Source organism: Lampetra planeri, chromosome 45 (genome assembly GCF_965212315.1).
Source record: "Lampetra planeri chromosome 45, kcLamPlan1.2.h2, whole genome shotgun sequence".
NCBI classification, from domain to species: Eukaryota; Metazoa; Chordata; class Hyperoartia; order Petromyzontiformes; family Petromyzontidae; genus Lampetra; species Lampetra planeri.
In genome coordinates, this window is record NC_136151.1 from 1,323,041 (window position 1) to 1,334,890 (window position 11,850).

At 39.5% G+C, this 11,850-nt stretch overlaps 1 long non-coding RNA gene across 5 annotated transcripts; it reads left to right on the forward strand.

Moving 5' to 3' along the window:
- Window positions 1-652: 652 nt before the first annotated feature.
- On the forward strand, window positions 653-10,452 carry LOC144732975 (uncharacterized). Of its 5 annotated transcripts, none has more exons than XR_013588294.1 (7): window positions 653-1,034; window positions 3,462-4,447; window positions 6,020-6,135; window positions 7,040-8,095; window positions 8,262-8,420; window positions 9,406-9,501; window positions 9,634-10,452. It is a non-coding gene; the product is annotated as an uncharacterized LOC144732975 (long non-coding RNA). The 5 variants fall into 5 exon arrangements; XR_013588293.1 differs by having other exon boundaries at window positions 3,462-3,579; window positions 4,378-6,135; XR_013588295.1 differs by having other exon boundaries at window positions 3,462-3,579.
- Window positions 10,453-11,850: the final 1,398 nt, after the last annotated feature.

An 11,850-nucleotide genomic window follows, 5' to 3' on the forward strand; every position in this document is an offset into this window, starting at 1 on the left:
TGCCAGTTAAACGCTTAAAATAAAATGTCCCCCGTGAGCTGGAGCGAACGCGCATCACTTGGCAGGGTCCGCCCCCCCAAGGCAATTTGCGTCAGTTGGTACGGTCGATGTCGCGCAATAAGTAAATAATTAATAATAGAAACGGCACAAATGTGTTAATTAAACTACTTTAAAGTTTACGGATGGGAAAACGGAATAGCCTATTCCCACCGCGGGGCTTAGGACATGCTATCGGGCATTTTTTTTTCTACGTGCAGCCTACCGTCCGAGAGCCAAATCCCCCGCAAGCGCGAGCGCGTGGAGACTTTTATATATAAAAAAAGAAAAAAGAAAAGAAGATTAGTATGACTGGTAGTTAGAGATAACTTAATGCGTTTTGTCAATAGGAGTCGGGGCTATGCGCTCCACAGACATTATTTGAATCGGTTGAGTGGTTCGCGCGCCAGAAAAGAGTTTGGAAAATGCTGCCCTAAACGTGCCCTGATATTTATTTAATTCTTAAATACCGCAGCATCGTTGTTAGTAACGTATGTGTTGGGGTTGTTTGTTTGCTGTCCTCGTGCACCACTGTCAACGCAGCTGCGGCTTCACCACCTGGATGTGAAATTGTAGTTGTTGCTCTGCATCTACATAGCCGTAAGCAAGAACACTGTAAAAATGACAACTCAAAATTGTTCACCTTACTAAGATTTTTGCATTCACTGACAATAAAATTGCTAGTTGGAACTTGAACTATCTGTTGTAAGCCACTTGAACTCACTTTCAGACGTTTCTGAGTAAAAGTTCATCTTACTTTATAAATTGAGTTGATTTTATTTTTAAGTTGTAGTTGACACCCAGTTAAAGTGAGGTCAACTTATCTGCGCATGCTCATTTGAAATTTGTCATGGCAACCGGCTGCCACGGGGTTTCCAAGGATTTTGCCAGGAGCTCTCTTCGACAGTTTGAAAGTTTGCGTCCGCCATTTTGTCACGATGCCAGCGGTAAATTTCTCTGACTTCTTGGCCGAAGATAAACAACATTCATTCTAACAGGTAAGCTAATCATATGAATATGTATATGCATTTGGTATTTGTATTACATTTCATTGCGCGAAACAAAATCGATAAATCATAACCAGGCGAGGCGTTAATGGCAATACAAAATCCCACACTTGCTAACGTTAATTGGTTAGAAGCTAACGTAGCTTATTTTGAACAGCTAAGCTCAATATAATTCTTGTCCACATATTAATTGAAAGATTTGTGTTGCCGTTATGTTTGTTATTCTCGATGAATGATATGGCATTGTTTTATGCACGTCTGCTTTGCTCATTGACCTGAAACCGAAGCACCGGCGGTAACAGTTCACATTGCTGCTCGTGATCAAGGTAGAACTAACGTGCTAAAACTTTGATACAAAACTTCGGTTTGATACGGTTAACTAGATTTATATAGCTTCTAGCATGCGACCTTTGTGTAGGGCTGGGTAAGTTGCCGAGTTCGATACTTTTTAGGTAACGTTACCGACCGAATTGCCTCGATACTATCGAGTAACTTTATCTAAAAATGACATGTGGTTCGGTTCCAGTTCCAGAATTCGATAACGTTACCTAAGGAGTTAACTCGTCAACGTCAGTGCTCAAACAAATACATATGAAATGCACAACGACACACATAAAGTCGCTCACGCACACTCATATTATGAGACGCGCGCGCGCACCCACAACTTTTCACACGCATACTTATATGAGACGACGCAAGCACACACACACAAACTCTCCGCGCACATATTCATATGAGACGCGAGCACACGCACATAATACCTTAAAGATGTGGAAAAGTCGATCAAAAGTGTGGGTACATTTCTCCAGGCTCGATGCCAACAGCGCGCGATTCAGTATTCGCATTAAAATAATTGCTGCAAAGACCGGTACCACGACAAATATGATGAAGACCTTGACAGTGCACGGAGTAAACATAAGAGCAGAAAGTTGCTCCGTCTTCGACTGGTAAATGAAGAGATACCTTGTTGATCACTCCAGTGTTTATATTTCAATAAATAACCTACTGAATGTAACGTTACACACTGTCGTTCAAAAATGTGTTGGTTTGTCAGAATTTGTTTTCTGTAAGGATGCATTAAAGTTATCAAAGGGTGACATTACAACGTGTAATGTTACAAAATATTTCGTTTTTAAATAAATCTTTTTTGAATTTTTTATTCATCAAATAATCATGAAAAAAATTATCATAGTTTCCAAAATATTAAGCAGCAAACTGTTTTCATATTTCTGAAGGGTCATTTGACACTGAAGTAATGATTTTGAAAATTCAGCTTTGATATCACAGGAGTAAATGACATTTTGAAATATATTAAAATAATATTTTAAATTGTAATACTATTTCACAATATTAAGTTTTACTGTATTTTTTTATTTTTTAAAAATCAGTTTTGGTGAGCATGAGCTCTTTATAAAAAAAATGTGTTCCTTTGTGCACTGGCTAAGGAGCATGAGTCAAACTAAAAAAATAAAACCAAAGTTTTTCTGAGGTAATGTGTTATGTATAGGGATGGGAATTGATAAGGATTTAACGATTGCTTATCGATCCGATTCCTTATCGATTCTCATTGGGTGAGGGAATAAGTACAAATGTGTTTGTTTGTATTAACTCGCTTTAATATCTGATCAGAAGACAGAGCACATACTGTATACACAAATTATGTGTAGCAACCTCAGAACAAATCTAAAAGTATAGGTGAGCTACTTCTCAAAGTGAGTGTGTGTGTGAGTGAGCATGTGTGCGTTTGTGTGTGAGTGAGTGAGCGCGAGAGAGTGTGTGTGCGCTAGTGAGTGAGCGAGAGTGTGTGCGTGAGCACTAGTGAGTGAGTGTGTATGTGTGCGCGTGTGTGAGTGAGTGAGCGCGAGAGAGTGTGTGTGCGCGCGCAAGTGTGTGTGTGTGCGCATGAGAGTGAGTGAGTGTATGAATGTGTGTGAGATAGCACGCGATGGCTTGTCGGAAAGCAACATGGCGTCCCGTTAAAGGCCTCATTATACTTCTGCGTCGAACTTCTGCCTCTGCCATGTTTGCCACGTTCTTAATCAAAACAATGCAGCGCGTGTGTGACATCATGACACATTTGCAACGAGCGGAACCGATACGCGGAATTGTTAAGCAGGCATGCTAACGGTTCCAAGGAATTGATTCACTGGGCACCGGTTCTGAAGAAGAATTGGTTCTCGGTTCCCATCCCTAGTTATGTAATCTTTTTAAAATGGATTTCATAAAATTGGTATCGAAAAAAGTATCGCTAGGAACCGGTATCGAAACTGAGGTATCGAAATTGGCACCGGATCGAAAGATTTTGAACAATACCCAGCCCTACCTTTGTGTGTTTTAGCCCTGAAGCTCAACAGCATTAATGTGAACGGTTGCGAAGTATGTCACTGTGTTAATTTTCTCCTCTTATTTTTGTGCTAGGTTTTCTATGAAGTGTCGCTTCTGCAGCTTTGCCAGTGCCAGTCAAGAACGTCTGCTTAGGCACCATCGGCTCAGGCACGGTAGAGGAGCTTACTGGCCGTGTGTTTACGGTGACTGTGTATGTACTTTTAAAACACCTGGCGCCTTAAAGTCACATTTGACCAGATCACATTTTAGGACAGCCAAAATACATGATAAATTCACCTTTTTTTGTAATCTATGTGAATTCCGGGAAATCTGCACGCAACAGTCTTTCTTCAAACACCTTGGACGCCATTTAAAAAAACATGAGACTGTGTGTTGCCCCTTCTTGAGATGTAGTTTTAAAACAAACAATCTAAAGACTTTTAGTTCACACAAAAGTAGGAAACACAAGCATGGTGATATCAGAACCTGTTTAAGAGCAGACTTAGAAAATGAACCTGTGTCCATTGAGACAGATTCCTCTGACCAACCATTAGGTATCTGTAGTGAGGAAGATACACTTCCAGGTAGTTCTGGAAATTCAGATGTCCAAGAAAAGGAGGAGTATGTAGATGCTGAGACTCTTGAACACAGGGCTGCTGGATTTTTTCTACGTATGCAAACTGAATTACATGTTAGTAGACACGCTGTACAGAAAATAGTTGAGGGGTTTAATGATATTTTACATCTTTCAAAATTCCACTCGCAACCAGGTATCAAAGCAGTGCTTGCAGAACACGGCATTGAATTAGATGATAGCGTTCTCCATAAGATTAATGATGCTGTCTTGGAAACAAATCCATTAATTGTAAGCACTCAAGGAAAGGGTGCATTGGCCACTGATCACAGGAGAAATCTTTTTTTTAAAGATAAGTTCCCTGTAATTCAGCCTACTGAGTATACATATAAAATAACCCATAAACAAACATTTGTTTATGTTTCAATCCTCCAGGTTCTTGGGACTTTGTTGAGACAGCCAGATTTTGTGGAGAAGTTGGTGTTTAGTCAAGGGGACAACCCAGGTAAATTTTGCTCTTTTCGAGACGGACAGTACTACAAAGACAATGGTCTTCTGGGTGTGCAAGATGCAAGTATCTCTATAGGACTTTACATAGATGACCTGGAACTATGTAATCCTTTGGGGTCCTCAAAAAAAATCCATAAAATTACTGCTGTCTATTGGATTTTGTTGAATTTACCAAGCAAGTTTCGCTCTACTCTCCCCCTAATTCAACTGGCTTGTCTTGGAAAAACTGTCGATGTCAGACAATTTGGGTATGATGCCTTTCTTTATCCTTTGATTAAGGATCTTGGATATCTTGAAAAGATAGGAGTGTATATTGAGACTCTAGATACATTTGTAAAGGGAACAGTGTTCTGTGTCTGTGCTGATAACCTTGGTGCACATAGCTTAGCAGGTTTTCAGGAAGCTTTAAATGTCGAAAAATTCTGCAGATTTTGTTGCATCAGTCGAGACCAAATTGGAAATTGTGAGCCAAGGAACTTTCCACTGAGAACTGCTACGCAACACGATTCTTTTGTGGAACAACTCAAGTTGAGTGATAAGCCTAAGCCATGTGTGAATGGTGTTAAATCATCCTGTGCTTTAAGTAAGTTGTCTTTCTTCCACCCAGTTACTGGATTTCCCCCTGATCTTTTGCATGATCTATTTGAAGGTGTTGTCGCAGCGGAATTAAGTTTGTGTTTAAAAGAATTGATTAGAAAAGGTTTCATTACATTCGATGGACTGAATAACCGCATAAAACAGTTTCCATACAAATTCTCTGATTTGGTCAACAAGCCACATGCAATTACAAAGACAAGCCTTGTATCTGGAAAGGTAAACGGTAACGGACATGAAAACTGGGCACTTTTACGTTTGCTACCTCTCTTGATCGGGAACTATATACCTGAACAAGAGCAGTCATGGGAAATTTTAATGGACCTTAAAGAGATTGTGGAGATTACGGTGTCTACTACGTTATCAGAGGGAACATTATGTTACTTGGGGAATAAATTGTCTGACCATCGCCAGTTACTCACTGACACCTTTCCTGAATTTAAGTTGAAACCAAAGCATCACTTCATTGATCACTATGTGCATCTCACACGGTGCTTTGGGCCATTAGTGGATCTGTGGACGTTTAGATTTGAGTCTAAGCATAGTTTTTTCAAACAGGCAATCAATGATGCTCGCTGTTTTAAGAATGTACTACTCACCCTTTCCACTAAGCATCAACACCTCATGGCATATCTTCTTTACACACAGCAATTGTTCAAGCCAAAATTGCATGTTGGTAGTGTAGATAGAGTGAAAATATCATCTTTAGATGAAAAGCTCAGGACAGGACTAGAAAAGAAGTACCCAAATGAAGATGATGTGTCTCTTGCTAAAGAAGTACATTTGTATGGGACCCAGTATGTGAGGGACATGATAGTGTCTGCGGGTGAATGCAGTGGACTGCCAGAATTCTTTAGAATACTACACATATTGGTGGACAAGTGGTGTAAAGTGTATTTTGTCACCGCAAGATTATCATCTTGGTACATGGAACATTATCGGTCTTACCAACTTATTGATAACTGTCACTCAGATGTAGAGATCCTGGATCCAGAGACTTTGAACGATTACCACCCATTGGCTGCATACCAAGTTGGTAGAACTTTGATGGTGACCCCAAGGGCTTGGCTACTGCAGTAAATTGAAATGGTAAGCACCTTTCTGTTTGTATGTTTTCATAATTTTGTCATGTGTTAATGACTTGATTTTAAGTCTTCAAGGTACAGTCATGGCCAAAAGTATTGGTACCCCTCCGGATGTGTTGGTTTTCGAGCAAAACTCACAAACTTTTGAAGGTGTTTTTAATGTAATAACCAAACCAGGATATTTTCAATAGCTCAACAGAACTGAAACAACAAAAATTGGTTTCCTCAAATTCAACACAAAATATCACCAAAATACTGCGGGAAGTGAATACTGCATGGTCAAAAGTATTGGCACTCAAAATAACCGTCTTTTGCTGTGATACAAGCACACTTTTCATTGTTAAAATCCACAGCTAAGGTTATGGATAGTCAGACATCAGCTGTGGTAGCATTCCTGAGAAGTATAAGCCCATTTCTAAAGGATAATAAAGTCGATTCTACTTGAAGAAAACCTTATACTGTCCATATAAACCAACAGATGTATAGTAAGTAAACTGGAGATTTTTGTCCGTTAGAAATGGGCTGATATTTCTCAGGAGTGCTACCACAGCTGACGTCTGACTACCCATAACCTTAGCACTGGATTTTAACACTGAAAAGTGTGCTTTTATCACGGCAAAAGACACTTGTTGTGAAGGGTGCCAATACTTTCGACCATGCAGTATTCACTTTCCACAGTATTTTGGTGATATATTCTGTTACATTTGGGGAAACCAATTGTTGTTTCAGTTGTGTTGAGCTATTGAAAATATCCTGGTTTGGTTATTTTATCAAAAAACCTTCAAAAGTTTGCGAATTTTGCTTAAAAACCAACAATTCTTGAGGTGTGCCAATACTTTTGGCCATGACTGTATATGGCTTCAGTTTAAAGTGTCATGCAAATATCTGTTCTTCTTTTGTCCTCACAGGCTTTGTTGCTTCTGGTCCACATAAATCCCAAACTCGTCCGTAAGATTCGGCTGACCAAAGCTCCTGAAACTTTAGAGGAACTGTACAATGAACTGCGTCAAAAACTTGAACTTGTGGGTGAATTCTGTATACAGTATGAAGACTCAGACTTTGGCCAGGCAGTTTGCAACCTGATTGACATAGCAGAGTTACCTTCAGAAAAGGCTGTCTTGCATATTCTGTGGAGCGATGAGGACATGCCATCACCACCACCTCCAACACCAACTCGGTCATCCTCCATCTCTTCCCTTGACACAGCCATCATTGGATCTCCAGGCTCAATCCACAGCTTATCTTCAGTTGTGCGGACATATAGGAGGAATGTTTCACAGTGGCCCACTCCGTTCCCAGTACCAGAATTCTCATATGATGTGGAACTGATACTCCGCAAGGGGAATGACACGTTTGAATTATTAGGGAAGGGTTTACATGTAACCAGAGATGTGAAAAAAGAGATTCTGGACAAGTTGGCACAAGAAATATTTTCTGTGAAAGCCTACCCTGAAAAACATGAGTTTGATTCTGTTGCTGCTGAACTTGTCAACAAACATCCCTGCCTCAAAGAGCCTGGTGGTGGTACTGGATATGCGGGATGGACAACCAGCATAAAGTACAAGATGGGGAACTACAGATCAAAACTACGTCAAGCTGGATGTAATGAGGTTGGTGTCAACAGGAGATCAAGAAGGGAGGAGGCGGATGATCATGGTGTCAACAGGCAAAGAAGAGATGATGATGATGGGGATGGTGGTCCGGAGGGAAGGTTTTCCTTGAAAAAACCAAAACGAGGTGAGGTCAACCATGTACCAGATCATCCTGAAAGCTACACCCAGGATGACTTGGAAGACCTGAGGTCTTCCCTGGTTGAAGCCATGAAGAAGAAAAACAAGGACATGGAGTTCATCAAACAGAAGATGGACATCACATTCTCCCTTAGGAGAATGGAGATTGTAGAGATGGAGCCCATGGTCTCAGAGGTTCTGGAGAGGTGGCCCGGTCTATTTCTTGAAGAACAGGTAAGGAATCTTTTTTTTTCTTGAACTTGGTGCATTTGTGTTATGTTTTTTCCATGATAGTGTATGTAGGTTAATTTGTATTATGGCTTTGAGTTTGCAGTCTTAATTATAACAATGAAATCACACTATCAGCTTGTTGTATTTGTATTGCATTTGTTTAATTCAGATTTGTCAAGAGTTCACTCGTGTGACCACCAAGGACCTGATGGGAACATTTAAAGCTGCCCTTGAGATGTTGACCCCTCGTCTGCTGAAATTGTATCGTGCCAGGAAGTGCGCCTTTAGTCGAGAGATGGAAACCCTTTTGGAAATGCTTGACAAACAGGTTGTTATATTGACTACAAGGCCCTTTCTTGGTAACACTTTACAATTTGGTTCGTTAGTTAACATTAGTTAACTACATTAGTTAACATTAACTAATAATGAACTGCACTTATACAGCATTTATTCATCTTTGTTAATGTTAATTTCGACATTTACTAATACTTTATTAAAATCTTATTAACATGAGTTAATGCACTGTGAACTAACATGAACAAACAATGAACAGCTTTATTCATATTAACTAACATTAACAAAGATTATTAAATACTATAACAAATGTATAGTTCATGTTAGTTAATACATTAAATAATGTTTAATAAATGAACCTTATTGTAAAGTGTTACCCTTTTCTTCAGTTTGTCCACTAATATTTAAACCATTAATCAAGAAGGAACTACCAAGCTAGCACTCTGCACTTTTGATGGAATATAACTTAATAATTTTTTTGCATCAGCTACATTGGTGAGCGAGTTCCATCTTGATTGTCTATTTAATACAGTAATATTTAAAGGATACGTTCACGGTTTTGCACTTTGAGCCTCCTCTGTGGGTTGATGAAATAGTGTTTGACACCCGAATTTTGACTATTGGTCCAGTCTTGAGCTTTTGGCTGATTTAGAATCGGCCCTGCCATGCTTCAGAATGGCTAGCTACATGCATTCACAAACCTGTCTTTAAATCAACCCTAAACGTTCGTTTTCAAAGATGTGCAACTCACCGATTGGTTAGTGGTGTTCGTTGAGTGTTCGTCAAACACTCTATTTCAGCCAAGATAAAAGTGCAAGGGCTCAAAGTGCAAAATAGTGAACTTATCCTTAAAAGACAAAAATAAAAACTAACAAACTAACAGAGCCTGCAATTATTTTATCTGCCTACATGCACAATTGTAGAGATGGGAATACAAATGGAACCAAGTGCACATACAGGAGTACATTTCACAGAGCTAAACAAAAGTATTTGTTTGTTTTTATATTCTTCCAAAACAGACATCTGACATCACAAGTCATCGCAGACAGGCAGCTGTGGAAGGTCTTCCCATATTTCTGCGGGAGAATACTGAGAAGCTTTTCTCTAGATGCCTGGTGAGTGCAGCTTGGAAGACCTTCAGCTTTTAGTAGTGTTGTATAGCAAAGAGGCCATACACAAATAGACATCACTCTTTATTGACTAGTTTTCTACAGGACATTATTTCAGTGGTGTTTTTGTTTTGTCAGGCAACTGATGCAGATGACAAACAGGTGAAAGGCATCAAGATGGGGGTCCTCACAGTGCTTGATGATGATGACGACACAGTCATTAATATTGCCCTTGTGTTGGAGGAAACCATTGTCCTGAAAGACATCCCAGACACCCCGACTGCGCTTGCGTATCTTTTTGGCTTGCTTTATGCCCTTAACATGGAGTTCCCAAAAGACATCAAGTATACCTGTGAAACTATCCAGCACATTTTCATGGAAATGTCCACCAATTGCTCACAGCGTGTCCGGAGCTTCAAGACCAAGCTGTTAAACCAGTGATTCATTTTCCATGGGGAAGATTTATTTTATCATGTTTGTTCATTTATGTTTGGATATTTTGTAAGTCTTCACATGGACCACCTTATAGTTTTTATGTTGTTCTTTTATTTTGACTAAAAAAAAATCTGTTATTTGTAGCTGTCATATAACTGTCACGAGAATATTGATTGTTTCTCAGTAGAAGCAAGCTGTGTTTCACAATTACTGTTATAGCCTGCGTGTTTGCATTTTTGGCTAATTTCAAAGTTCAGATAATTCAGAACGTTTAGACAATTTGGCTTTTTCAGCTGGGGATTTACACATTTCTGAATTAATACTTAGGCACTATACAACTGTTTATCGGTCATCTTTGACAATATTGCATTATTTGTAAGGTCTCAACAAGAGTCGGAAAGTAAAAAAAAAGATGTATTTGCTTTGGGTATAACTCGTTTACATTGCCCAATGCCCATACTGATGTCATTATGGAATTGTAAAGCTGTGCCAAAGTCGTTCAAATAAACATGCATAAATTAACAGTTTTACTGTCAGTGGATGATTTAGTGTGTGTGTGTGTGTGGGGGGGGGTAATTTAAACTCAAAATAGTAAGCTTTTACAGACTTAAAAGTTCCAGTAACTTGAACTAAAAAAACTTAGTTGTACGAACTTGAAAAACTTAGCTGACGCAACTTAATAATTGTTGTTCTTCAAAACTTAAAAAATTAAGTTGATATCTTCAACTCAAAAATTCTGTGCAGTCGGTTACCTTGAAAATTTGAGTTGAACTAACTTAGCTGACGCAACTTAATAATTGTTGTTCTTCAAAACTTAAAAAATTAAGTTGATATCTTCAACTCAAAAATTCTGTGCAGTCGGTTGTCTTGAAAATTTGAGTTGAACTAACTTTTTCTTTTTTACAGTGAAGAACACCACAACATCATCAAGATCGCCAAATATGCTACGCCCGTTATGAACATTTTTCCAGAGGTTGTCACTTTGATCTCCCGGCACTTGAAGCTTTATACGCGTTTCTGTCCTCCAACGCGTGCAGTGTAAATGGCTAAACCCAGGAGGGTAACGAGCGTGGGAGCAGAGGGTGCCTTGGCCTCACTCTGGCTAAAGCCACGAGTTGGGACTCCCTTGACAACCACCATGAGATCTGTTCTCAACAACAGTGTTAAAGAACAAAAGCTCAGGACGCGGCGGTGTTGAGATGTTAACTACTCGCCTGGTATACTGGGAGGTCGTGGGTTCGATCCCAACCCTGACACCTGTATATTTGGAGTCTGCATGTTCTCCCCATGGTCCCGTGGATTTTTTTTCACGCGCACTGTTAGAAACATGCGTTTTTAGGGTATTTGGCTGCTATAAATGTCCACATGCCCAGCCACTTCGGCGAGCTATCATTTGTGGTCAGGTCGCTTCTGAAAAGAGAGCGATATAGCTCAGTGGCCCTTACCTGGTAAAATAAAAATGGTTTCGCTTTTTGTTAGTTTATTTAAAACTCGGTTTAAATGTATTTTCATTAAAATATTTTCATATACGTTCCACGTTTTATTTTAATAAAATTCGATCAGTAACGTAATATTGCAAAGAGGTACTATGGGGCTGTAGTGGCTACATTTTGCGAAGATGGAGCGCCCCTATAAAACTAAATGCTCTAGACCGTTAGCATAATTCATAATGTTGTTCATAATCAACGATTTTTGGGTTTAGATCGCGTTATTTATAAATGTGTCGTAACCCTCCACCACCCGACACGGCCAATCAGTAAAAAAAAAAAGTGTCACGTTGACAAAAGACAAATAGTTCACTGCTTTAGCCCACCGGTGTGTTGAAGCGTGAAACCACAACATTTACAATTTGAGTACGACGTTTCGCTGGTAATTGCATCCAGCATCATCGGGCAATTCGCCAGAATGGTGAGGCTCTGC